General features: G+C 44.4%; 1 long non-coding RNA gene across 1 annotated transcript in view; it reads right to left on the bottom strand.

The window, feature by feature from the left end:
* Positions 1–208: 208 nt before the first annotated feature.
* LOC149470195 (uncharacterized) overlaps positions 209–27,640 on the bottom strand; it is a 65,797-nt gene continuing 38,365 nt past the window's right edge. The window contains exon 2 of the long non-coding RNA XR_016310073.1: positions 209–329. This is a non-coding gene — a long non-coding RNA (uncharacterized LOC149470195). The remainder of the gene's footprint in view (positions 330–27,640) is intronic.

The following is a 27,640-nucleotide window of genomic DNA, read 5'->3' as shown; positions in this document are numbered from 1 at the left end:
CCTATGATCCTCTGTTCCCTCTTGTGTCTATTATGTGGTATTTTCCTGGTTGAGTTCTTTTCCTGTTGTGTGGTCCAGTTAATCATAAAGCTTGAGGTGGGGTGAGAATTACAACATTTCTATATCAATTAATACCATACCACCTAACCTTACCTTATGTACCAATTAGCCATTGACACTGGGGGCTATATATAAAAACAAACAACAATAATTGCTGTAATTTATTTCCTATGATCCTCTGCTCCCTCTTGTGTCCATTATGTGGTATTTTCCTGGTTGAGGTCTTCTCGGAAGATACAGCATTATGACCACTGGATGGAACTGACGATCTAAAGAAAAAATATATGAGATACATGCTGGGATTATTCGCGATGGCTATGCAAAAGCTGCGGCATTCTCACGGCAAACTTTTTATTTTTAAATTGTCAGCTCTAACCTTCAGGGCCCTCTGATTCCTCCTGAATTCAATTGTATTGTAAGTGTGCTGTTTGCCCTCACATTGTAAAGTGCTGCACAAACTTTTGGCGCTATATATATCCTATATAATAATAATAGTAAATAGACCTCCAAGTATATCTGAAGGCAAAACTTTTTTTTTTTTAGTTTTGGATAGTGTGCTGAAGAATTTGAACCCCTGTTAGGTTTACTGTGCCCTCTGTAGGAAGATTTACTCTATTTGTCTTGGTGACCGATGTCAAAGAGACTAAAAGTGGGTGAAAACGGCTGCCTTGGGTCTCACAGACTACAGAGTCAACTACTTCCCCCAATACTTCCTGAATATTTATGGGTTCTCAGCCAATCCCTGAGAGGGAGTTCCCAGTATTGGACAGGAGGTATCCAAAAATCTGAAGACACAGTGAGCAGAGGCCTGGAAGTGGGATCCTTGTGACCGTCTGCTGTTTAACCCCTTGTGTGTGTCAGTGCTGCTAAAGTGAGATTTGCTCTGCTGGGAGTCCCCATAAGGGCTTATGTCTCTAATCTCTGCAAAGAAGGGGGTGTCCCTGAAGAGAGTAGACAGAATACAAAGAATCCTCCAAATGTTTTTTGCACTAAATTCTGGTGTATCCCAAAGCTTTCCTTGCACCCCATCCAAGTTTAACCAGCAATAAAAGCTAAAAAGACACCCAGTGCCTATTTATTATGAGAGATACTGTACAAGTGTTGTGTGTCTGGCTGCCTGGGGACCCAGAAGAAAAGAGAACCTGGGAAAAACTCATGGGACCTGTTAGGGGTCTGTGCTACACGTGGGAGCTTGTCCGGGATTCCCCCTTGGGTGCAGGCAACTGTGGCTTCTAGTAGTGTCAGGGACTCTGTAGCTGGTGAAGATGCAGGATTCACATGTGTATGTCAAAGTGCAGGGAGAAGGGATTGCTGGCAGCTGCTGCGGTGTAAAGTGTGGGGTACATTCTGTTTTAATTACTATCCGGAGCCCAGGTAGGACAGCGGATGGACTGAACAGGATGGCTAGAGATTTGGAGTGTTTTATCAACACAGGTATGAGGCTGGTGCATTGGGGATGTATCGCTCTTAGCACCATCCGGGAAGCAGAGCACCTCTGCACAGTGTGAGGGTTATGCCAAATGCCGACAACAGGAGTTAGTGTGGAACAGATGCAGGCACTGCACAGAGCTGTTGTTTGGGTTAGTGCTCACCAACTTGTCGCCTGTCATCTACAATGTAGAATGGACCACAGGCTTTTGCACAGAAGCTGTTGGACCAGACTGGCCAAGAGGACCTGTAAGTAAAGTATCAAGCCCTTCTTCCACTGATGAGCAGAGTAATGCAGAGCCACATCCCAGCCTCGGACAATGAACCAGGAGCTTTGTGTGGAGCCGCAGAGAATGCCTCTTCCCAGCAGTTGTAGGAGCATTGCCTTCAGTGATAGAGAATGTGGCTGTCACAGAGGACACAGAAGAAAAACCTGCAGCAGTAATAGTGCCTGTGACCAGCACAGTGGAGGAATCCCTGGGGAGGCTGGGTCAGGAGAGTCAGAGGAGAGGAAAGTGATCTAGAAACTGACCCAGGATCATCCAAATACAGTTTTGAGCCAAATAAGGAGGACATTATGGAGTGGGATACCTCAAGGGGGAGGGCTGAGTCCTCATCTGAATGGTCCTGGGGGGATAACCAGGAGCAACGTAAAGAGATGCAGAAAGTCACGTGTGAGGCTGAAGTTGCACTACCAAGCCCAGAGACATTGCCTATGCAGGCAGATGAACCTGAACAAGTAGACTGGGAAAATAACCCAAGCCCTAGATCCTACCTTTTATTGGTAGGCTGTGTGCAGGCCTGCCCACCTCATATCGATGGCCTACAGCTGTGTGGTTTTCTTTTTTTTCCTTCGGATCCCCACCATGCCCCTGGTTGCTGGTGTTCCTTTGATCCTTATGGGGGCCTTTGTTCAGTTTGGCTGCCCATATTCCAGGGATCCTGAGTTGCATAAAACTGAACTCTGCCCAACAAATGGGTAATTGAGCTCTTACAAGAAGGAGAAGTGATCCTGACATTTCTTTGTGGGAGGGGACCCTACACAACTATTCAGTGTGATGAGAGCAAATTGTGTTTTTTGTTGCTCCATGTTTCTACTACTATCCCTTGTTTGAAAGTGATTGGGTTCATAGGACTCTGAGAGTTGCAGAGCCAGCACCTCTTGTTTTTCAAAGACTTTGTACAGTTTTTTTGGAATTCAGTACCATCCCTAAGCAGGGTTTTTCCTGAAGTGTAGAGATTGTATATGCAGTTGTGTTCAAAATAATAGCAGTGTGTTGAAAAAAGTGAATGAAGCTCAAAATCCTTCTAATAGCTTTTATTTCCATACACACAAATGCATTGGGAACACTACACATTCTATTCCAAATCAAAACATGAAGAAAAATATATCAAATGTGTGTTGTTCCTCTAAAAAAATTGAAGAAAAGTGAATATTAGACGGTTCAAAAAAATAGCAGTGTTTGTATTCTTCTTTACAAACTCAAACATTCACTATATAAACTGAAAAATGTTTGAAGATTTGGCTTTCCTTTGAATCACTTAATGAATATTTAGTTGTATAAGCACTGTTTCTGAGAACTGCTGTACATCTGTGTTGCATGGAGTCACCCAACTTCTGGCACCTGTGAACAGGTATTCCATCCCAGGATGATTGGACTACATTCCACAGTTCTTCTCTATTTCTTGGTTTTGCCTCAGAAACTGCATTTTTGATGTCACCCCACAAGTTTTCTATTGGATTAAGATCCGGGGATTGGGCTGGCCACTCCATAACGTCAATCTTGTTGGTCTGGAACCAAGATGATGCACGTTTACTGGTGTGTTTGGGGTCGTTGTCTTGTTGGAACACCCATTTCAAGGGCATTTCCTCTTCAGCATAAGGCAGCATGACCTCTTCAAGTCTTCTGATGTATTCAAACTGATCCATGATCCCTGGTATGCGATAAATAGGCCCAACACCATAGTATGAGAAACATCCCCATATCATGATGCTTGCACCACCATGCTTCACTGTCTTCACAGTGTACTGTGGCTTGAATTCAGTGTTTGGGGGTCGTCTGACAAACTGTCTCCGGCCACTAGACCCAAAAAGAACAATCTTACTTTCATCAGTCCACAAAATGTTGCGCCATTTCTCTTTAGGCCAGTCAATGTGCTCTTTGGCAAATTGTAACCTCTTCAGCACGTCTTTTTTTCAACAGTGGGACTTTGCGGGGGCTTCTTGCAGATAGCTTGGCTTCACATAGGCGTCTTCTAATTGTAACAGTACTCACAGGGAACTTTACACCTTCTTTCATCTTCCTGGAGCTGATTGTTGGCTGAGTCCTTGCCATTTTGGCTATTCTTCTATCCATTCGAATGGTAGTTTTTCGCTTTCTTCCACGTCTTTCAGGTTTTGGTTGCCATTTTAAAGCATTTGCGATCATTTTAGTTGAGCAGCCTATCATTTTCTGCACTTCTTTATATGTTTTCCCCTCTCCAATCAACTTTTTAATCAAGGTACGCTTTTCTTCTGAACAATGTCTGGAACGACCCATTTTTCTCAGAATTTCAGAGAGAAATGTACTGTAATCAGCATGTACAACATTTGCTGCCTTCCTTCCTTAAATAAGGGCAATAATTGCCACCTGTTTTTCAAAGAATGAATGACCTCACTAATAGAACTCCACACTGCTATTATTTTGAACATGCCCCTTTCAATTAGTGATTCAATGACACAGAATCAGCAGCATGCATGTTTTCTATTTCTCTACTACATCTGCTAGTAAATTATTTGCCATGTAGAAATATCATTTCTACCAAAAACAGTGATTGATCCGGTTAGTGATGTCTGACTGCTATTATTTTGAACACAACTGTATGTAGATGTAGTAGTTGGGCTTAATTTGGTAGGATGTCTCTCTCTCTCTCTGTTTTGTTTCAGAGCCATAAGATGGATAGCGAGTCAAGAGCGAGTCAAGAGTATCTTACCAAGTAGGGGTATTATGTTGGCCTAGGCCCTAGTGGCAAAGTTTTGTAGTACTAGTATGTGAAGCGATATGTGGACTTTTAATAACTGTCCTAGTATTTAATAAATAGGATCTAGAGCAGCGGTTCTCAACCTGTGGGTCGCGACCCCTTTGGGGGTCGAACAACCCTTTCACAGGGGTCTCCTAAGACCATCGGGAAAACACATATTTCCGATGGTCTTAGGAACCGAGACACCGCTCCTCTATCAGTCTCCAGGCGGGTCCGCCCACATGCAGATACGTCCACATTTCCCTGGACGCGATGTGTGCGTGGGATGACATGCCGCCCCTGTCATCTGGCCACATCCCCAGGATCACGCAACAGTCCCGCCTCCTCGCCAGTGATTAGCCGCCGGAACTGTAGCTCAGGAGACCAATCACTGGCGAGGAGGAGGAGCCGAGCAGCAGCACGAAGAGCAAAGAAGATCGAGCAAGGGAGCTGCCGGAGAAGGAAGACAACTGACAGGTAAGTGTCTGTAGCGTGCAGATGGTGCTGCTGCAGCCAGGTATGCTGGCTGTAGATGGGAGAGGGAGGGAGCAAGCCCAGGCTGGAGCAGGAGTCAGCAAGGTAAGCATCATTGGTGTCAGTAGGAGGAATAGTGCCCCATCATTGGTGTCACTAATACCAATGATGGGGCACTATTCCTCCCACTGACACCAATGATGGGGCACTATTTCCTCCCCTCCCCCACTGACACCAACGATGGGGAACTATTCCTCCTCCCACTGACACCAACGATGGGGCACTATTCCTCCCCCCACTGACACCAATGATGGGGCACAATTCCCCCCCACACTAGTATCAATGATGAGGCACTATTCCCCCCCCCCCCCACTGACACCAATGATGGGGCACTATTCCTCCCACACTGACACCAATGATGGGGCACTATTCCTCTCACTGACACCAACAATGTGGCACTATTCCTCCCACTGATACCAACGATGGGACACTATTCCTCCCACTGACATCAGTGATGTGGCACTATTCCTCCCACTGCAAAATTACAGTTATGAAGTAGCAACGAAAATAATTTTATGGTTGGGGGTCACCACAACATGAGAAACTGTATTAAAGGGTCGCAGCATTAGGAAGGTTGAGAACCACTGATCTAGAGTATGGTGAATAATTTAGTGGAGGGTTACCTCTTTGGAGGTATTATAGTACTTCACCCCTAAAGTAGTTATATATTTGTGAATTAACCCCATTTATTTACAGGTAATCATGAAGACTGCTTTCTGCCATTATATGTTGGTCATTTCATTTGACGTGTTGATTTGCTTGTTAATACTTAGATATCTAAGAGTTAGGTATGTATCCATTGTATATGGTGCAAATATTGTGCCAGAGTTCTGACAATGTATGGCTCTGTACTTGGCCTGGTGTCAGTTTATTTATGTGTTCATATTTACGGCCTTTTCTATCAGTTTACACAATGCGGATATGCCACATTGGTTTGTTACTTTGTGATTCCCTTTCCGCTTCCTTGTTAATGCTATAGGATACTCCACTCTTGGCAACAAAAGTTTTTGTTTAACCAGGCCCATGAGGACAGGGCCTATTTTTGGTGGGGGCTGTATGTAGCACCATCATAGAATAGGTTGCTAGAGAGGTTCAGATGAATTTAGTCTTTTGACTGCTCTGTAAACAATGGAGTAGCGTGGGATTAGTTTTGGCTGCTCTGGGTCTCCTAGGCTGCAAGCTCAACTACTTCTCCTTCTCAGCCAGTCCCTGCGGGGAACACCCAGTAGGTGGCTGAGAAAGATATAAATAGTCTGAGGCACGATTCTTGCCCTGAAGGAGGAGATCACAGCCTAGAATGGCTGCTGCCCTTTTGGGCAAGTTTGCTGAAGCCTTCACAGAGCTCACCAAGGTCCCAGCTCAATGGGATCTGGGGGCCTATTGCAGAGTGTTGATCATGGTCCCAGCTCATGAGGAACCGGGGGATTGGGCAGTTCAGAGCCAAGTCAAGGAGGTGCACTGACAGTCTCTAGCCAATATTGGACAGGAGGTATTCACATATCTGGAGACACAGTGAGTGGAGGTCTGCAAGTGAAATCCTAGTGACTTTCTGCTATGCAACCTCTTGTGTGACTGTCTCAGTGTTTCTAAAGTGGTATTTGTTCTGCTGGAAGGCCCAGAAATGTTTGTGTTTCTAGTCTCTGCAAAGAAGGGGGTGCCCCTGAAGAGAGTAGTCAGAATAGAAAGAGTCCTCTAAATGTTTTGTGCACTAAATTCTGGAGTATCTCAGAGCTTTCCTTGCACCCCATTCAAGTTTAACCAGCAATAAAACCTAAAACGATATCCCTGGTTATTGTGTGAGAGGCTGTACAAGTGTCATGTGCCTGGCTGCCTGTGAACCCAGAAGGGAAGAGAATCTGGGACAAATCCGCAGGACCTGTTAGTGGTCTGCGCTACAACTATTTCCTACTCTATCCAAAATAAAAATACAATAATGATAAATTACCTTCTGCATTTAAACCTTGTGCATTGAAAATTAATTGCAAATAAAAAGATTTACTGTTAAAAAAAATTATTTGCAAATTAATAAAGATATTTTATACTGACCTTACCCTGATCATCTGCCCTCGACATTCGAGGGTGACATCATACTCCTTCCCGCGAGATCCTGGTAAATATAAAGTTTTCCAAGCATATGCACATTACAATGGTTAAGATATTTATCGGCTGGGAACCACATTCAAAGTTAGAATTTAGTGTGTTCAGATAAGAATTTAAAATTTTCTATCCTTTGCCTTCAAGTTTTCGGCTCACTATGGTCAAAAACGGTTGTCAATTTGCCCCCTGTAACCTTTAGGAAATTGAACAATATTCAGAAAACAACAGTTTTCAAATTAGATTCTACTGATTTATTGCTATGTTAAGGCCCTACATGCTTCAAAGGAGCCTGATCCCCGCACTTTAGGGACGAATGAGTGGATTGAATCAAATTATTCTTCGATTAAAGCTTCTATTTGTTTCACTTTGAATTCTGTCACAGTAAAATAAATGTTGCCAGTAGCATACTCTGATTCTGACAGTCATTTATTTTGCTTTCTCTACCCTGCCGGTGAGGATGTTTGAACATTCTGGCATGACCAAAGACTTGAAGACGCGTCTTCTGATTGCACCTCGGCATTCAGTGTATGTGCGCACACAAAAGCCTTAACTAGGAATGTGAGCCAAATAATCTTACAATGTAATTCACTTATTAGAAACATCATCTTTCTTTCCGCTAAAGCAGACCAAGCTGATCATAATAATTGCTGGTACCCGAGCTTTGCTTGCACATTTAGACCAAAAAAAAAAAAGAATACAAAATCAAATCTGTGTACATTCCGCGCATGACACAATTGTTTACAAATCTTTTCCAACAAAGTGCGCCATTCGGAATGTTGACATCATCTTTGCTGAATTTCAGTAATGATTTTTATAAAGTTTACAAATTATAGGAGAGTAAAGAGAATCCACCCAGATACCCTCAGACTGAATCCCAGAAATATGACAATTATGAGCCTGGTTTTAGTTTCTGCTTTATTTAGTTTCAAGTCTTACCGAGAAAAAATGAAACATTTCAGTCTAGGAGTCATGAATACAATCCCCACCTTCACCCACTTTTAGCATCTGACTGCTTTTGCCAATCAAGTGATCTCGTTCAACTTGCCACATCCATTCAATGAATATACAATAAAGAAAAAAAAATATGGACTTTACTGGAATGAAAAGGGGAATCCAATTATAGTTTATAAAACCATAGTTTATTCACAATCATTATAAAACTTATTTATTTTATTTATTTCTGGTACTTACAGTGTATAGCGCCGTCAATTTACGCAGCGCTTTACATATTTTCAGCTACTTTCTAGCTCCCTGGCCTCCTCCTCCCACGCCCGGCTCTAAAGAAAGAGGCAAGTCCTCGAAGCGCGTCAGCCTTTTGGATGTCTACACTCCCTATTACGGACTGTTACTCAGCGCGGTGTTGACCCAGCTGTTCTTTATGATGTGCCTTGACTATATTGTCGTTTGTGAGTACAACACCTACTTTATTTATTATTAAACATTTTTTATGGTAATGCACTAGGCCTGTGCGCCCTCTGTTTTGTCTTTCCCACGCCCGGCTGCAGGACTTCTCCAGGACTTCCCCCATCCTCTGGAACTCACTGCCCCAATCCATCAGACTGTCACCCTCCTCACCTTTAGGTGCACCCTGAAAACCCATCTCTGCAGGGAAGCCTACCCCACCCTCACCTAACAGCCGATCTCCTCCACTCCTCCTACCACTCCATCCCCCACAGCCACTTCCTCCTGTACCACTAACCCCTCCCTCCTAGATTGTAAGCTCGAAAGAGCAGGGCCCTTGAACCTCTCGTATATTGTTTTGTTACTGTATTGTCTCATGTACTGTCCCCCATTATATTGTACAGCGCTGAGCAAACTTTTTGGCGCTATATAAACACTGTATAATAATAATATATATTGTACATTCACATCAGTCCCTAACCCTCAAGGTGCGTACAATCTAAGGTCCCTAACTCCCATTCATATACAAGGGCCAATTTAGACAGAATCCAATTAACCTACCAGCATGTCTTTGGGGTGTAGGAGGAAACCGGAGTACCCAGGGGAAACCCATACAGGCACAGGGAGAACATGCAAACTCCAGGCAGGTAGTGCCATGGCTGGAATTTAAACCAACGACCCTAGTACTGCCAGGTGGAAGAGCTAACCATTTAGCCACTGTACTGCCAACTTGCTTCTTTTTTGAACTAAAATTATATTTAAGTCCTACCAAATCCTACCAAAGTCATCATAGCATAACAGTGATTACAACTGCTGCCTCACTACTCCCATTGTTTATACCATTATTTCTATATGTATAGCAATCAGTAACATATAGTGGGGTTGTGAGTCCTCACGAGTCAACGCGTTTCTCTTTCTAGCTTCCTCAGGACACATGAGATTTCAGAGCTCCTCAGAAGCCTTAAAAGTCAGAATGCTCTAATATGCAAGTTGGGCTTGATTTCCATGGTGGTTAACCAATAGCAAAGTACAAGAGACAAAAGAAGGTGGGCTGAAGGTTGACTTTCAAGAAGTTGCCGTTTGTATATACGTGCCATGGCTTCAGGGGGGGTACCATGTGACCATATTAGGTCAATGTTGCCACAAGCATCCCCGCCACTTTGTACACAAGCATCTGTGGGGCAAGGAATCTCCTGCCCACAGCTCATTGGCCCAGCAATGACAGCAAACTTTAGTGGAGACTGCAAGCGACCGGGGCTGACACACATTGTGCAGGCAGCATGGCCGGATGTAGGGGAGTGCTGGGGTGGGCTGTGACCCTCCCCAAGTTTTCAGTTGTGCCCCCAAGACCAGCAACCCCCTCTGTGAACACTGTACCCATGCCTGCTGTGCTTAATGCTAAGTGGAGGGAATTGGGGGAATTTGCGCTAGGAGGGGAAATTTGGAGGGAAGATTTGTACTAGAAGGGGAGATTGAGGGCGGGGATTTGTGCTGGGAGGGGGGAACTGGGGGACAGAATTCGTACTAGGAGTGGTGATTTGAGGGACAGGATTTGTACTGGGAGCGGGGATTTGGGATGGAGGATTTACACTAGGAGGGGGGATTTTTGCTGGGAGGGGGAATTTGGGGGGAAGATTTGTACTAGAAGGGGAGAATTGGGGGGATTTGTGCTGGGAGGGGGAATTTGGGGGGAGGTTTTACGCTAGGAATGGGGATTTGGGAGAGAGGATTTGTGCTGGGAGGGTGAACTTGTGGGAGAAGATTTGTACTAGGATGGGGGATTTGGGGGGAGTATTTGTACTAGGAGGGGGGATTTGGGGGGAGTATTTGTACTAGGAGGGGGGATTTGAAGAAAAGAGGATGTGTGCTAGGAGAAGTGATATTTTTGGGTGGGGGAGATTTGTGGGGAAATGCGGGTATTTGGGCTGGAAGGTGGGATTGGGGGGGGGGGGGTGACAAAAGATATGTGCTAGGAGGGGGATTTAGACTGTGAGGATGGGGAATTTTTGCATTTTGTTTGTGGAGAATTTTGCCTTGCAGAGGGAATTTGTGCATGTTCATTAATGCTGTTTTTTTGTGTGTGTGGGGGGGGGGGGATTTGTGCTGAGACATGATGCTTACATATTGGGGGGGGGGGGTCTGTCACCTTCGCCTTGGGCACTAGGTGACTTTGTCCTGGCACTGCCCGCCCTACAGACATGCAGACACAGACTCAATCTGCACAATGTGTTGCTGGCTGCTATGCTGCAGTTCTGACCTGTGAAATTCCCTGATTGGATTGGCAGCAGTAGCCAGTTACACATGTGTGGAGGGATACCGTTCTCAGTTATGTGCTGTGTGGGGAGGAGGAGATCTCTTGAGTGCCCTGCCAGCAGTGACCTTGTCCTCAACTCTGCTGACCACTGTCTTCTGCCCTGCTGACCCTTGTACCCTACCCTGCTGACCCCTGTCTTCTGCACTATTGACCCCTATCCTCCATCCTGCTGACCCCTGTCCTCTGCCTTGCTATTCCCTGTACATTGCCTTGATAATCCACTATACACTGACCTACAAACTAATAGTCTTTGTACACTGCCCTACAAACTGCCGACCCTATCCTCTGCCCTGCACACTCCCTGTACGCTGCCCTACAAACTGCTGACCCTATCCTCTGCCCTGCACACTCCCTGTACGCTGCCCTACAAACTGCCGACCCTATCCTCTGCCCTGCACACTCCCTGTACGCTGCCCTACAAAACTGCCGACCCTATCCTCTGCCCTGCTCACTCCCTGTACACTGACCTGCTGACTCATGCACTGCCCTACTGACCTCGCATCCTCTGCCCCTCTGACATTTTTTTACTGCACTCCCAATACAGACAGGCTTGATTCGGCCCCAACAGGCATGGTCCTCTGTTGTCACTATCAGAAAGCTGGTCCAGTGAAATTATGTGTTGGCAACACCAGAGAAAGTGCATGTAAACATGAAGTGGTTGAAAGGGACTGCAGGAGACCTGCAGCACTGAAATGCAACAAAGGATGAATAAAAGGTGAAAATAGAATTCTATTCAGAAAATGACAAGTATGTATAACACACAGTGCTTTAGGGAGATATATGCCGTCCAGTTAGTGTTCAGATTGACTTTAATACTTCTTGCTTTCTATCAAGCAGTACAAAGCAGGCAGTTGCTACTTTTGTTATTCCTCCAGATTAAAAAAGCCACTGTTCCCCCCCCCCCCACCATTTAACACAGAAATGCATAAACTTCAGTGATGGAACTGTAAGACCACAGAGACAATGCTCTGAACATTCCCCTGAACCACAACCCATGCAGGTAACAATTAACAGCTCATTTTGGGAGATTCCCTCCCTCTCAGCCAGAACATTTGGTGGTCACTTTACATGAGATTTTGTGGTGTAGTAAAGTGCAGGAAACAGCATCTCCTGTGAGCCAGCTAAAAGCCTCTGACAAGTGTCACAACTAATTCAAGAACTTCATCGGCTTATGTCAAGCAAAATTAAGACTGTGGGGGAACGGATGTCGTACGTCTTATCTTATTTTACTGAACGAGTATTCTCAAAGTAATTACTAGAAATATATACCTGGATATTAAGCATGTTAGGTGAAAAGATCCCAAATCTATATAAGTATGCTGGAGAAGTTATTCTGATTGGAGTCCTCACTGGCAGAGTAGATGTTAGGAACTTACCTTCTCTGGATTTCTAGATTCACTCATCTGGGTGTCAAATGGTCATCCATCTGGGGTGCAGTTGGCCATTGGCTGGTATGTTGGCCTATGGTCAAGGTATCCCCCAGCTGGTGAAGTTATTCTGATTGGAGTCCACATTGACAGTGTAGTTGTTAGGAACTTTCCTTCTGTGAATTCATTCATCTGGGTGTCAAATGGTCATCTATCTGGGGTGCAGTTGTGCCATTGGTTGGTATGTTGGCCTATGTCAAGGTATCCCCCAGCTGGTGAAGTTATTCTGATTGGAGTCCTCATTGACAGTGTAGTTGTTAGGAACTTTCCTTCTGTGAATTCATTCATCTGGGTGTCAAATGGTCATCTATCTGGGGTGCAGTTGTGCCATTGGTTGGTATGTTGGCCTATGGTCAAGGTATCACCCAGCTCGGGAAGTTATTCGGATTGGAGTCCTCATTGACAGTGTAGTTGTTAGGAACTTTCCTTCTCTGAATTAATTCATCTGGGTGTCAAATGGTCATCTATCTGGGATGTGGTTGGCCATTGGCTGGAAAAGATTGTCAAAGTATCCACCAGCTAGACTTTTTTTTGCCACGTCTATTGCTGATCTCATGGCTCCCTCTTAGTCCTCTCACCTGCCTACTACTTGTGGACCTGTGGTTTCCTATGCTGTAATCTCCTCTGAGTATTCCTGCTATCCATCAACTGTTTCTGTGTCTATTATGGTCTAAGCCATGTGTTAATACATGTTTTGATTGGCCAGTGTGTAGGCAAGTTGGCTTGTCAGTTATCCAGGCTGTCCAGGTGGGAAAGGGTAAATCTTTCTTTGCACTTTCCCAGGCATTTTCTTGGATCTACCCTCCACTCCGCGCTGCATATAAAAAGGGGGGTGGTTCTGCTCAGGGGCCATCAGCTTGCACAGGAAGAATCAGGACACCCTAAGCAATCAGGACAACATAAACCTAGCTATGCGGTGTGTAAAAGTGTCCCTCTGTGATGGCCAGTGATGGGATTTCACAGAAAGCTCTGCAATTTAGCATGAATAAATTCTGTATATATGTCCCAATATAAAGCAAGTTGATAATTTCTCAAAAAACCTCCACCTTTTAAAAAGCCACCCATGAACTCTAGACAAGTGACTTTGCCTAGCTGGATGAGCTTTAGAAATGTGTTTAACACTCTGTTGACTTTGAGACACCAAAGCTAGTGGGAGGCAACTTTTCTGCGTAAAAAGAAAAGCTGGAAGAAGAGAAAGTCATGTGACCTCCTCCAGTCACAGAGATTTCTCTGCTGCGTTAAGCAGAGAACTTGGTGGAACAACGCAGACTAAATTCCATGGCCCACACTTTATGAATGGACTTTAAAGTGGTTGTAAACTTCAGGCATGAAATATGAATAAAGCATATCCCTCTATAGTGTGTACTTGTCTCAATTAAGAGCACTAAGTGTGATTTCTGTTTGCTGGTTCCTTCCTCTGCTGTCAGCATGAATCACTTGTGACAAGTTTTTCTGACACCAAGAGTAAAATGGTGACCGGGGAGGGACCGCCATCAGATTGGCAGCCTCAGCTTTGTACCTGTGAGCTGTGTGGAGGGGGGGTGTCTCTTCCCTCCAATAAGCTCTCAGAGCTCTCCTGAGCTCTTCAGAGTGTAATTTCAGCTCCTTGCGCCCTTTTTTCTGAACTCTCTGACAAGCTTTATAAATTCAGCACTTTGAATGGATGTATAGAAGAGAAGACTGCAAATAAACAGGTATGTAATTTGTGTTATCTCTATGTATCAACCGAGGCTAGTCACTTCATTGGGTATATGTAAGGGTTTACAACCACTCTAAATATGGGTTGTATGCCTACCGCAGCAGAGTATAATAGAAAGTGAATAGTGATATCCACTCTCTATTATAAATCAGCCCCTTATATGTGTTATACAGACCATATTCTGAGTATTTGTTACAAACAATGCAGCAGAAAAAAGATTACTTGTAGTGATGAAGAGAAGAGAAAGAGGAAGAGGAAGAGGAAGAGGAAGAGGAAGAGGAAGAGGAAGAGGAAGAGAAGAGAAATATTTGTGCTTAGGGCCTTAGGGCTTAACTTTTGGGCTTAGGGCCATGCTATAGCGGTGAATCTTCTGCTGGTGACACCACTGAAACAGAGTAATCACTATGGCCCATATTTGGTGGACTTGCCCTAAGGTTTGCAGGTTATGGATTAGGGTCTATGCCCTTCTCCACACTATGTTTCACACAAACATTAAGCGCAATCCATATGAGGCGCTGTTATTTAAACCATTAGTGGGTCTGCTTCGTCCTGAGCAGCAGCTGGCATCACATCTATTCATAGCTACCAAATTAACGATCGCGAGGGCTTGGAAGACCCCCCTTCCTCAGCTTCGACGCAGTCAAAAATCGGATGAATTTTATAATAGTTATTGAGAAACTGACGGCTATGCTGTTAGACACTCACACAACGTTTCTGCAGATCTGGCGCCCCTGGCTTGATATAGCCCAACCATCTAGATTTGACCAGTCGCTTTTGTCAATATAAGATTTTTTTTTTTTTTCGCCGCAATCCCCTGGAGCTCTTTCTTTGTCTTTTGTTTTTTCTTTCTTCGTTCCTCCTTTTCTCTTCTCTGTTCTGCCATTTTTCATGATATGTGCACTGATTGTGACTTCTTTCTCTAAGAACCGTACTAGCAATATTGTATCTACCTGTCGGACTTCCTTGGGAGTCCTGGGTGTGGAGTACCAATATACAGTCAATGAGGCTTCATGTTTTTCCTTCTCCTGCCTTCTGTTTGTGGACTTTGTGATAATCTTGGCTCTTATGTTTACTAATTCATTGGTTTCAAATTGCCTGCCATTTTTGCAAATTAACATGTTTTATCTTACCTCCTCATGTACCGCGCTTGTGTACTCAGCTTGTATCCTTGTTTCTACTTCAGTGCATTCATGGTACTATCCATCAGAAAACGTGTATATCTCCTTTTTGTTGGTCCGTGATCTTGTTTATGACTGTTTCTCAGATGTTGTCTTTTCTTTAATAAAATCCATTGTAAAAGAAAGAGAGTAATCACTGATCTTTGTGACTACAAGACCCGAATGAGCAAGGATTGAAAAGTAGGTTCAGCCTGGCACATGGGGCTAAACTCATACATGTATAGATTCATCCCCACAGAAGCCATGACTAGAGCACCAGAGATAGGTCATCCAGATCCCCCCCTTTTAAATACACTTAAAGGAAAACATGACACCAATTTTTGGAGTAAAATGGCCAACATGGCCTTTTATTAACAAACATTTTAACACACCAACCATTCCTTATAACAGAAACATACAGAGTTGTTGTTGGTCTTCGAAGGCACCCCACCAAAATGATCTGAAATGCACCTGCGGACAATCATATTACACAAGGCCTTCAGCCGCAACCAACCAGCTCGGAGACAACCATACCGTCCTCAGTGCAGCACCACCACCTTCCAGTTAAACCTTGGTTAACTGGAATGTCCCTGGGCACACCATACCACCGATGGTTCCCACACCATTATCTGTACCTCCAAGATAAGAACCGCCTCCAAAGACCAACAACCGCCCATGACCGACATAACCCCCTTTCCCCCCCCCCCCCCCACGAGAGGAACACAATACTCACTAAATAGAGAAGGCGAGAGGGAAGCTCTCTCACCAACGTCCCGCTCCGACTGATGCCCCCCCACCAGGACACCCCACCCTAAGGTGCAGAAGAGACCACCCACGCTCTCCCTCTACCAACCAGCACCCAGCTATACTTTTCCAAACCCCCTGGCACTATACGTTAACCCTTTCTATTCTTCCTTCCCACTCTAGGCCTAGTCATGCCTGCCCTGCGCTAATCTTCTTTTCTTTTCCGCTACGGGCATTTCTGGACCAACAGGGACAGGTTCCATTCCTTCAGGACTTAGATAATTCAAGTATTGAGAATCCTGTGAGACCGTAGCCAAATGGCCTCATGACACAACCGCTACACCCCGATTACACGTCTTTTACATGCTCTGTAATGGAAACCAGAAATGTTTGTTTTCTGTTTGTTAACTGGTTTGAATGCAGATCACATATTATCTTCTCCAGTTGATTCAGCATCTGCCATGTGTTTTCAATGTATGCTGAGAAATATCCGTCGTGCGTTGCGTTGTGTTTTTTCTTTCTATCTAGCTTGTTTTTGAAAGCACAGAGCATTGCGATTCATCCAGCCAAAAATTGAGCTGAGACATAACATAAGCATCTGTAGCCCAAGTGCATCAAACCTGAGTGTTAAAAATCTGTTTAAAATGATTTTCCATACAGAGAGAACATGCTGAAGGAATTATGTTTATTATACTAGCAAACGGGCTCAGAGGCCTTGGAATGATCCGCGGTTCTCTAAACAAAAGGAAGGTAATCTACCATCTCTAAAATTGTCTGTCTACAACATGACCATCATCTGCATTCAGCAAACATACTGCAATTCCTCAACTATGGTTTACATCATTGTAAACCTGCCACACATAAGGAAAAATGGTCACCCGTTGAAGGGTCAGTCAACCCAAAATTGTTGTTTTAGACATACATGGAGGCTGAGGGGCTGAGTCAGCCTTTGGCTTCTTATATGTTTGGATCCCACTGCCATGATTGTCCACCTAGGAATTTGGAATGTTACTTCCCATTTAGTGTGTTTCAGTTCCTCCTGTTATATTGTACATAATATAAAATAAATAGAACATCCAGCGGAGTAACATGACTGCATAGCATAGTCTCTATAAGACTTTATCACAACAGAGAGTCAAGGTGAGAATCGCTACTTTAGTAGAACAGTTGTGGACACAGCTACTCTATTCTCATAAACAGTGTTCCTCCTAATAAAGTCCAGCTCTGGTAAGACAGGTCCACAGCTAAAGAGACCCATGGACAAAGGGGGCACGCCACTGGAACTAGAAAACTCTGGTAGCAATCATAGATACATAGTTAGTCTGGCTGAAAAAAGACAAACGTCCATCCAGTTCAACCATAAAAAAAAAAAAGTTATAATCTACACCCACAGTTGATCCAGAGGAAGGCAAAGAAAACCCAGCAAAGCATGATCCAATTTGCTCCAGCTGGGAAAAAAGTTCCTTCCTGATCCCCCGAGAGGCAATCGGATATTCCCTGGATCAACTTTACCTATAAATGTTAGTATCCAGTTATATTCTATGTATCTAAGAAAGAATCCAGGACTTTTTTGAAGCAATCCACTGAGCTGGCCAGAACCAACTCTTAAGGGAGTCTATTCCACATTTTCACAGCTCTTACTGTGAAGAAACCTTTCCGTGTTTGGAGATTACATTTCTGTTCCTCCTGGGATGGGTCCCCACTGTAGCTAGGTCTTCTGCAGAAGATGCTTGGTATTAGGCTTCTGACTGGTACTGACAGTGGAGAGCCTCTCACTTGTCTGTAAATCACTTGCCTAACTACCTCTGTTCCATCAGGCATGGCCTGTCTCAGCTGCTGAGGGAGGAACGCAGATTAAATGGTCTTCCCTGGGCCTGTCCATTAACCCAGGGAGTTGTGGGAAATTTAAGTAAAGGGACTTGCGCCTGCACATGAGCATGATGATTAAATAGGCGCTCTGCTGCAAAACAAATTCAGCAGTTTAGCTTAATCACTCGCCGACCCCCCCCCAGTAAATTTACTGCTGGTGACCAGCTTCCATGGGAACTGTATGAAAAAAAAGACACATTTTATTTAATTTCTTCGATTTCCAAAATATTGTGACAAAAAATTACAACTTTGAAAAACTTTCTATGCCTCTTACTAAATACCTTGGACTGTCTACGTTCCAAAAAGGGGTCATTTGCGGGGTCATTTGGGGGTATTTGTTGGGTCATTTGGGGCAACCAAAGGAAAGCTCTATTTGTGTGAAAAAAATGATATAAATTTCATTTGTGTACAGTGTTGCATGACCGAGCAATTGCCAGTTAAAGTAGTGCAGTGAAGAAAAGCAAAAAATGTCCCTGTCATGAAGGGGGTAAAACTTTCCGAAGGTGAGGTGGTTAACAATTTAAATCTTTAGTTCACCACTTTAAGATTCTTTTGGGTTTTACGCTTTTGTCATGTATACTTTTGATTTCACCAGTACCTTATTTTTTGGTGCAGAGGACCAAGCACTAATAGTCCATCTGTCTGTGCATCTCCATGTTGGCCTATGGTCTGATCTTTGTTCAGAGAGCAAGGAGCCTGCAAAGGCTGTGCTTGAGAATTGCTCTCCTGCTTTACAAACAGGCAAGAAAAAGGTATTTTCAAGACACCAGTTACCCAACAAAAGGGAGTAGGGAGTAACGGTATACTACAGGAACCTTGCTGAATAGCAGCAGCCCCCAACAGGTAGTCTGAGCTCCTTGTGGCCATTTCAAGGCTGACTGAAGCTAACATTTTAACAATCATATCAAACATAAAATAGTTCAAGAAATAAGCCTCACATGTCATGGTCTTGGAAATATTTGCTGGTATAGACCTGAAGATTCTATAGTGTTCCTGTTACAAGACTACAGTCATTCGAATCAGTGGGAGGAACAGTGCCCCATCATTGGGGTCAGTGGGAGGAACAGTGCCCCATCATTGGGGTCAGTGTGAGGAACAGTGCCCTATCATTGGGGTCAGTGGGAGGAACAGTGCCCTATCATTGGGGTCAGTGGGAGGAACAGTGCCCTATCATTGGGGTCAGTGGGAGGAACAGTGCCCTATCGTTGGGGTCAGTGGGAGGAACAGTGCCTCATCATTGGGGTCAGTGGGAGGAACAGTGCCCTATCATTGGGGTCAGTGGGAGGAACAGTGCCCTATCATTGGGGTCAGTGTGAGGAACAGTGCCCTATCATTGGGGTCAGTGGGAGGAACAGTGCCCCATCGTTGGGGTCAGTGTGAGGAACAGTGCCCTATCATTGGGGTCAGTGGGAGGAACAGTGCCCTATCGTTGGGGTCAGTGGGAGGAACAGTGTCCTATCATTGGGGTCAGTGGGAGGAACAGTGCCCTATCGTTGGGGTCAGTGGGAGGAACAGTGCCCTATCATTGGGGTCAGTGTGAGGAACAGTGCCTCATCATTGGGGTCAGTGGGAGGAACAGTGCCCTATCATTGGGGTCAGTGTGAGGAACAGTGCCCTATCATTGGGGTCAGTGTGAGGAACAGTGCCCTATCATTGGGGTCAGTGTGAGGAACAGTGCCCTATCATTGGGGTCAGTGGGAGGAACAGTGCCCTATCATTGGGGTCAGTGGGAGGAACAGTGCCCTATCATTGGGGTCATTGGGATGAACAGTGCCCTATCGTTGGGGTCAGTGGGAGGAACAGTGCCTCATCATTGGGGTCAGTGGGAGGAACAGTGCCCTATCATTGGGGTCAGTGGGAGGAACAGTGCCCTATCATTGGGGTCAGTGTGAGGAACAGTGCCCTATCATTGGGGTCAGTGGGAGGAACAGTGCCCCATCGTTGGGGTCAGTGTGAGGAACAGTGCCCTATCATTGGGGTCAGTGGGAGGAACAGTGCCCTATCGTTGGGGTCAGTGGGAGGAACAGTGCCCTATCATTGGGGTCAGTGGGAGGAACAGTGCCCTATCGTTGGGGTCAGTGGGAGGAACAGTGCCCTATCATTGGGGTCAGTGGGAGGAACAGTGCCCTATCATTGGGGTCAGTGGGAGGAACAGTGCCCTATCGTTGGGGTCAGTGGGAGGAACAGTGCCTCATCATTGGGGTAAGTGGGAGGAACAGTGCCCTATCATTGGGGTCAGTGTGAGGAACAGTGCCCCGTTGTTGGGGTCAGTGGGAGGAACAGTGCCCTATTGTTGGGGTCAGTGGGAGGAACAGTGCCCCATCGTTGGGGTCAGTGGGCGGAATAGTGCCTCATCGTTGGTGTCAGTGGGAGGAATAGCGCCAAATTGTTGGTGTCAGTGGGAGGAATAGTGCTTAATCGTTGGTGTCAGTGGAAGGAATAGTGCCCCATTGTTGGTGTCAGTGGGAGAAATAGCGCCTCATAGCTAGTGTAGTGTCAGTGGGAGGAATAGTGCCCCATCATTGGTGTCAGAGGGAGGAATAGCACCCCATCGTTGGTGTCAATGAAAGGAATAGTGCTTCATATCAGTGGAAGGAAAAGTGCCCCAAGGGCTGGATAAAAGCAAGCAAAGGGCCACATCTGGCCTCAGTTTGGAGACCTCTGGTCTAGTGGGAGCAGAACCCCACAGCTGCCGGTCGCATCTATACCCACCTCATCTCCAGCGACTTACCGGTATGTCGCTGGAGTTTGAGTGGTTATACCAAGATGATGCCTGCAGCTGCATCAGGATCTGCCCAGATCTGCAGCTTCTCAGCATGCCACTGAGAGCCTGAGCCAGCCGCTTCCGCCCCCTGCACAGCCCAACACTCCAGTGAGTGCCGAAGGGGCAGAGCAGACTGCCGGAGACTGACAGTCACCACTGTGTGTTCAGACCCGAGAACCGAGTGATCAATGGTCACATGATTGCTCAGTTCTCACACTTAGAGCTGGCAGGGGAGAGCTGCAGCATCAGACTGATGCTGCATCCACATAGGTGACTATGCGCTTTAGTTATGTTGTAATCCTGCACTTCGTTTTTAAACCCCAAACCAAAAATGTAATTAATTGCAGTTTACCAATCCATAGATGTGGCGGCTGCATTCATTTTCTCTTTATGGACTTTTTTCCCCTCTGTTTTCACCTGGTGATCTGGCCAGTAGCACCCCAGCTGTATTAAAGTGCTCCCACTCTGCATGAAGGAGCACAGGGGGCACAGTAGACAGCAGCAGTCTGGGAGGCGGAGAGGAGTTTTAGATGTAGTAATAGATTTAGTACACTAACAAATTGAAGCCAAACTCCAGCTCATGCTTTATAAGGCCCCTTTCAGATGGGGAGGATTCGTCAGTTTGATCCTCCTGCTCAGGGGATCTCTCCACTGATCCCTGCTGAGCAGGCAGATGACAGGTCTCTGTCCGCTCTGTTGCTGTAGAGGGGACACAGACACTGCCCACTGCTTTCAATGCTTTCAATGGGATGGTCGGATGGAAACAGACCGCCTGTCCGTTTCCACCCGATTGACATCCGATCCGCTGGACGGATGGGGAACAGATCCTCATCTGTTTGTTTTTGTTGTACAGGATCGGATCAGATGCTGGCAGGTGTTAGTGAACTCCATCGGTCCCTTCGTGTGAAAGGGGCCTAAGGAGTTACAGCAAACAGTTATTTTTCCTTTTGGGATAAAGGTCTTACATAAATAAATAAAAGCTGATTATTGTAAGCACCCCCGCAAGTGTTACATGATTTGCCTCATCCCTGTAACTGAGGCATCTGGAAGAGAGTTTGTTCCTTTAAAAAAAAAACATTAAACAGCGACTTACTGGCTGGATCACCAGATGAAAATAGAATGATCCTAAAGAAGAAAAGGAATGCAGTTGTCACATCAGAGAATTGGTAAGCTGCAATGTGTTTAATACTACTTAAGGCCTTGTTTGCTTATTCCATTAAATGATAAGAGCTTGTGATAAAATAAAAATGAAATAATAATAGTTGGGCTCCATGCGTTTTATTTCAGTATATTACGGCCATAAAATGATTTCCGTACAATACTGCTTTTAGTGCAGTATAGAGCATGTGATAGCAGAAGGCAGCTCTAGGAGCTGCAGAACACAGGCATCCCCTGCATGAGTTTATTACAACCAATTCCACCATCCCATGTGATTCCAGGCAGACATTAGGATGAGCCAGGGGCGGACTGACCATTTGGAAACTCGGGCACTGCCCGAGGGCCCGGGATCAGTAGGGGGCCCCATGAGATGCCCCTGGTACCTTTTTCATAGGCTTTTTTGAGTTTGGGCAAGGACACAGGGGCCCCATGACCCCCTATTGCCCGGGGACCCCATGAGTTGTCAGTCCGCCCCTGGGATGAGCTTAGTGTTTTCACAAAAAATGTCTGATTTCACCAATAGCAAATGTCAGTTGGAAAGGAAACGCTCAGTTTCGCTTATTAACCTGTTTAGGTGAAATGCGCTTTAAAAAGTGTGTTTATTCCTTTACTTAGAGGGGGGTTTTTGTAGGGTGCAATTTAGTGTTTTCTTACTTCATTTTGCACTTTTTTGTATTTGTGCTTTTTCCTTTGACTGCAATACGCCACTTCAGAGCTGGTCCATGCAGTACTTCTTTTGAACCACAAGCTGTCCTCAGATTTACAGAATGATTGTTGCCCATTAGCAGTTAACCTGAGGACTGAGGACATACTGTAAGTACAGGGTGTTATGGATTGGTCCAGAGAGGGTGTGATCATGGCACCTTGCGCTCACAGTATAATGATGCAGAGATCCAATGAGGACGAGGAGCCTGCCCTTCACATGACCAATCTGAAGACATCTGGAAAAAGGTAAATTTACAAATAATATATAAAATATACAAGGGTTCTTCTGGCCCCTGGAATATGTCCTGTAGTGGTGTAGGGGCCAGCCTGTAGAACCACAGCATTCAGCTGCTAGGAGTGGACCATTTTGGAAGTGCTGAATGTAGAAGATCTTTCAGCAAGATTATGTATTTATTATGGGCATTTTATTCATTTTATTATGGGCATTAAGGAGCTTACAATCTAAGGTCCCAATTTCACATACATACATACACATATTGGTTCCAGTTTAGACAAGAGCCAATTAAAGGAGCTCTATGGTCACAGCATACACTTTCATTTTATAACATCTGCATTGTAACAACAATACAAACAATAATTATATTTGACCCAATATAACCTTTCTTGAAAAATCTCCTTTCATGTTGTGAGATCTGCCTGTCTCCTGACCGTCTATTTCCACAGGTCCCTGGATTCCCTGTATACTTGACAGCATCTCTTCAATTTCCAAGGACTACATATCCTATGGTACCTTGCTGCCTACAAGCAGTGATTCCTGTACTGACTCTGCCTCCTGAAACTCCTCCTCTCAGCACCTCTGTATTTCAGAAGGCAGGCTCTGTGAAATGTGTAACACAGCAGTGCCTACTAACAGGGCATAGTGACTACAGGTCACAGAAGGAAGTAAATGGTTCTGATTAATAGGAGTGGGCTAGAAGTAATTGAAATACAATGTGGAAATAAATGTATAATTAGACATGTCAACCATAGATATACAGTCATGACCAAAAATATTGGCACCCCTGCATTTCTGTCAGATAATGCACCACTTCGCTCAGAAAAATTGCTGCAATTACAAATGTTTTGCATTCTCGTGTTATTTCTTTTGTTTGTATTGGTATGACACAAAAAGTGGAGAAACGAAAAGCTAAATCTGACACATTCCACTTAAAACTCCAAAAATGGACTGGACAAAATTATTGGCACCCTCAATTTAATATTGGTAGCACACCCCTTGAAAAAAACAAATGAAATCAATGGCTTCCTGTAACCATCAATGAGTTTCTTACACCTCTCCTCTAGAATATTGGAGCGCTCTTCTTTCACCAACTGCTCCAGGTCTCCCAGATTGGAAGGATTCCTTTTTCCCAACTGCTGTTTTGAGATCTCTCCACAGGTGCTCTGTGGGATTGAGATCTGAACTCATTGCTGACCAGCTCAGTCCTCTCCAGCACTTTGTCTGAAACCATTTCTGGGGGCTTTTTGACGTGTGCTTTGGGTCATTGTCCTGCTGTAAGACCCATGACCCCTGGCAGATACTCAACTTTCTGACACTGGGCCCTACATTGCACCCCAGAATTCTTTGGTATTCTTCAGATTTCATAATGCCATGCACATGGTCTACACATCCAGTGCCTGAAGCAGCAAAGCAACCCCACAACATCAGTGAACCTCCACCATGTTTGACTGTAGAGACTGTGTTCTTTTCTTTAAAGGCCTCATTGATTTTTCTGAAAACAGTAGAATGATGTGCTTTACCAAAAAGCAGTAATTTGGTTTTGTCTGTCCACAGCACACTCTCTCAAAAGGATTTTGGCTTGCTCAGGTAAGTTTTGGCAAACTCCAATCTTGCTTTTTTAAGTTTCTGTGTAAGCAGTGGGGTCCTCCTGGGTCTCCTACCATATTTCTGTGTTAGCAGTGGGGTCCTCCTGGGTCTCCTACCATATTTCTGTGTCAGCAGTGGGGTCCTCCTGGGTCTTCTACCATATTTCTGTGTCAGCAGTGGGGTCCTCCTGGGTCTCCTACCATAGCGTCCCTTTTCATTCAGATGGAGATGTATAGTGCGAGAGCCTATGAAAAAGGTACCAGGGGCATCTCCTGGAGCCCCCTACTGACCCCGGGCCCTCGGGCAGTGCCCGAGTTTCCAAATGGTCAGTCCGCCCCTGGAGCTGACACAGTTGTACCCTATGCCTGAAGGTCAGCTTGAATTTGTCTGGAACTTGATCAAGGTTTTTTATCCACCATGCCAACAATCCTTCATTGCAATCTTTGATAAATTTTTCTCTTTCGTCCACGTCCAGTGAGATTAGCTACAGTGCCACGGGCTGTAAACTTCTTGACAATGTTGCGCACAGTGGACACAGGAACATTAAGATCTCTGGAGATGGACGTGTAAGCTTGAGATTGTCTATGCTTTTCCACAATTTTTGTTTTCAAATCCTCAGCCAAATTTGTGCTGCTCTTTCTCTTCTCCATGCTCCATGTGGCATAGAGAGACACACAACAGAAAGGTTGAGTCAATTTTTCACCATTTTAACTGGTTGCCGGTGTGATTTCTATATTGTCAGCAACTGTTAATTTATACAGGAGAGTTTAATTACAAATTACAGGAACATTACAACCTTGGAATGCAATTGTGTCTTACAAATTTCAGAAGGTGAAAAATTGACTGGATTGTCCAGTCCATTTTTGGGGGAATGTGTCAGATTTGGCTTTTTATGTCTCCACTTTTTTGTGTCAAACAAAAGAAATAAATATGAGAATGCTAGAATATTTGTAATTGCAACAATTTTCTGGGCAAAGTGGTGCATTATCTGATAGAAATGCAGGGGTGACAATATTTTTGGCCATGACAGTACTTTTAAAAACTGTGATAGGTCACCTAAAAAGAGTGTATTTTAAAATAGATTTCCCAGATTCCCTTCCCCAGAGTCAGCAGATAAGTGTGACATCAGACAATGTGATGTCCAGCGTCTAGAGCTTCACCTTCCTTCCTGCCTTCAGCTGCTGCGCACAGTGCCGGCTCGCTGACTGATGGACTTTGTAGGTCTGCCTGGGCTTCATGACACCTGCTTGCCATGCTTGCCGTTTCCCATAATGAGCGTCACCCGCTGGCTGACATTAGACTGCACATCATTCACTTGGAGCTCAGATTCGCTTCCTTTTCTCTACAGGCTTAAAAAAAAACTGTAATGTTCTACAGGCAACGCCTGGCCCTGATATCTGGAAACTTCCTTTAGTCTAGGTTGACACCTATATGTTTTCCACTGCATTTTGCAGAAACGCACAGCAGTCCATTTAACATGATTTCCTATGGGACAGGTTCACATCTCTGCGTTTTCACCCGGTGCGTTTTTTGGAAAGGCGTTTTGATGTGTTTTTGGTGTATTCTGTGTTTTATTCTGCTCAGCAACAAGTTGAAAAAAACAAAACAAAACCGCAAAACGAATCAAAAATGCATGTGCAAAAATGCAAAACGCACCACAAAAAGCACTGCAGAAACACATCAAACACAAACTGCATTGGTGTGAACCTAGCCTTAAGGTGTTGTATGTCACAATATGACAAAATGAAGGGATACTGATAAAACATTTCATTGCACTTTTACATGGCTAGAACTCCTATCAGGTCTTTTTTGCCATCTGTGACCCCATTGAGGAGATTCACAAGTGGTTTGTTTTTTCAAAGAAAGGACTACAGAACCCAGCTCTTTGCTATTGTCCAGGGCTTTATTTCAGCGGGAATGCAGTTCCGGCACCTCCAGCACTGAATGTATGTAATGGCAAGGGGTGCTGGGTGTGCTGGAGGGTCTATTGATGCTGGGGGATCTATTGTTGCTGGAAGGGATCTATTTTTGCATGGTGGTCTGTTGTTGTTGGAGAGGGATCTATTGCTGCTGGAGAGAGATCTATTGTTGCTGGGAGGTCATCTGGAAGGGATCTACTTTTGAGGGAGGGGTCTATTGTTGTTTGCTGATGGTAGATCTGTTGTTGCTGTTGGGGTTTTTGTCGCTGGGGTGATATTTTGTTGCAGGGGTCAATTGTTGCTGGGGGATCTATTGTTGTTGTTATTATTATTATTATTATTATTATTATTATTATTATTATACTTGATTGTTGCTGGGGGATCTATTGTTATTATTATTATTATTATTATACTTGATTGTTGCTGGGGGATCTATTGTTATTATTATTATTATACTTGATTGTTGCTGGGGGATATATTGTTATTATTATTATACTTGATTGTTGCTGGGGGATCTATTGTTGTTATTATTATTATTATTATACTTGATTGTTGCTGGGGGATATATTGTTATTATTATTATTCTTGATTGTTGCTGGGGGATCTATTGTTATTATTATTATTATTATTATTATTATACTTGATTGTTGCTGGGGGCTATTTTTGCTAGCTGCAGGTGATCTGTTTTTATGCTTTTCTTGTTATCATTAACACATTCCATACAAAATGAACGCTACGGGGAAGTAGGTAGGGGGTGAAACTGAGGGATGGTGCTCAGAAGCGGGTAGGGGGTGCAAACAAGGAGTGACTCAGAAGGGAGGAGTTCCTGCACCTATTCTCTGAGATAAAAGGCCTGCTGGTGTCCATAACCTAGAGGGGGTGTGGTTCTGTAGTTCTCACGGTACCTAGAAACAACACAACTGGTTGTTGCAACACTGGTAAGATTGCAGCACAGGCACAGATAACAGGAAGGTATTCGCTCACAAGATTTCTGGCAGGATCAACAGGTATTTTTTTGCACATAACAGATATAACAAAACACTTTAAATGTTAAATTTAACACACCAAAAGGGAGCAAATAACATAAATGAATTGGTAGAATTTACAGTATATACACTTGAAGTATAGCTAAAGGATTTTTTTTGTTTCAGATATCGGACAGAGTAGAGAGGGATTAGAACTCCTGTCAGGTTTGTATTGCTGTCTGTGTCCCCATATAGAGATTCATCCTCTCTATTATCACCAAAAGTGAAAGTGAAGGAAAATCACACATTTTGGGTTGTCATTAGTACAAGAATAGTTGGAAAATCTACCAAGGGGGACACTAGTAGATTTCTCAGCTATTCCTGTATAGATGAGCCTAGTGACAACAAAGGATTCCTTCACCTTGGAGGGATTTCCTCTCACATCCTGTTGTGGCTATGGGACAGGATGTAAAAGGAAATCTCCCCAATGGGACATAGATGGCAAAAAAGCTGATAAGGGTTATAAAAACAAATTGCCGTTAGTTCTAATTTAAAGTGATACTAAACCCAGGAC

Source organism: Staurois parvus, unplaced genomic scaffold, assembly GCF_062004578.1.
Source record: "Staurois parvus isolate SC_StPar_1 unplaced genomic scaffold, SC_StPar_1.0 ptg000051l, whole genome shotgun sequence".
NCBI classification, from domain to species: Eukaryota; Metazoa; Chordata; class Amphibia; order Anura; family Ranidae; genus Staurois; species Staurois parvus.
Note: the sequence above shows the minus strand (reverse complement) of the source record. Positions and strands in the feature narration are given on the sequence as shown.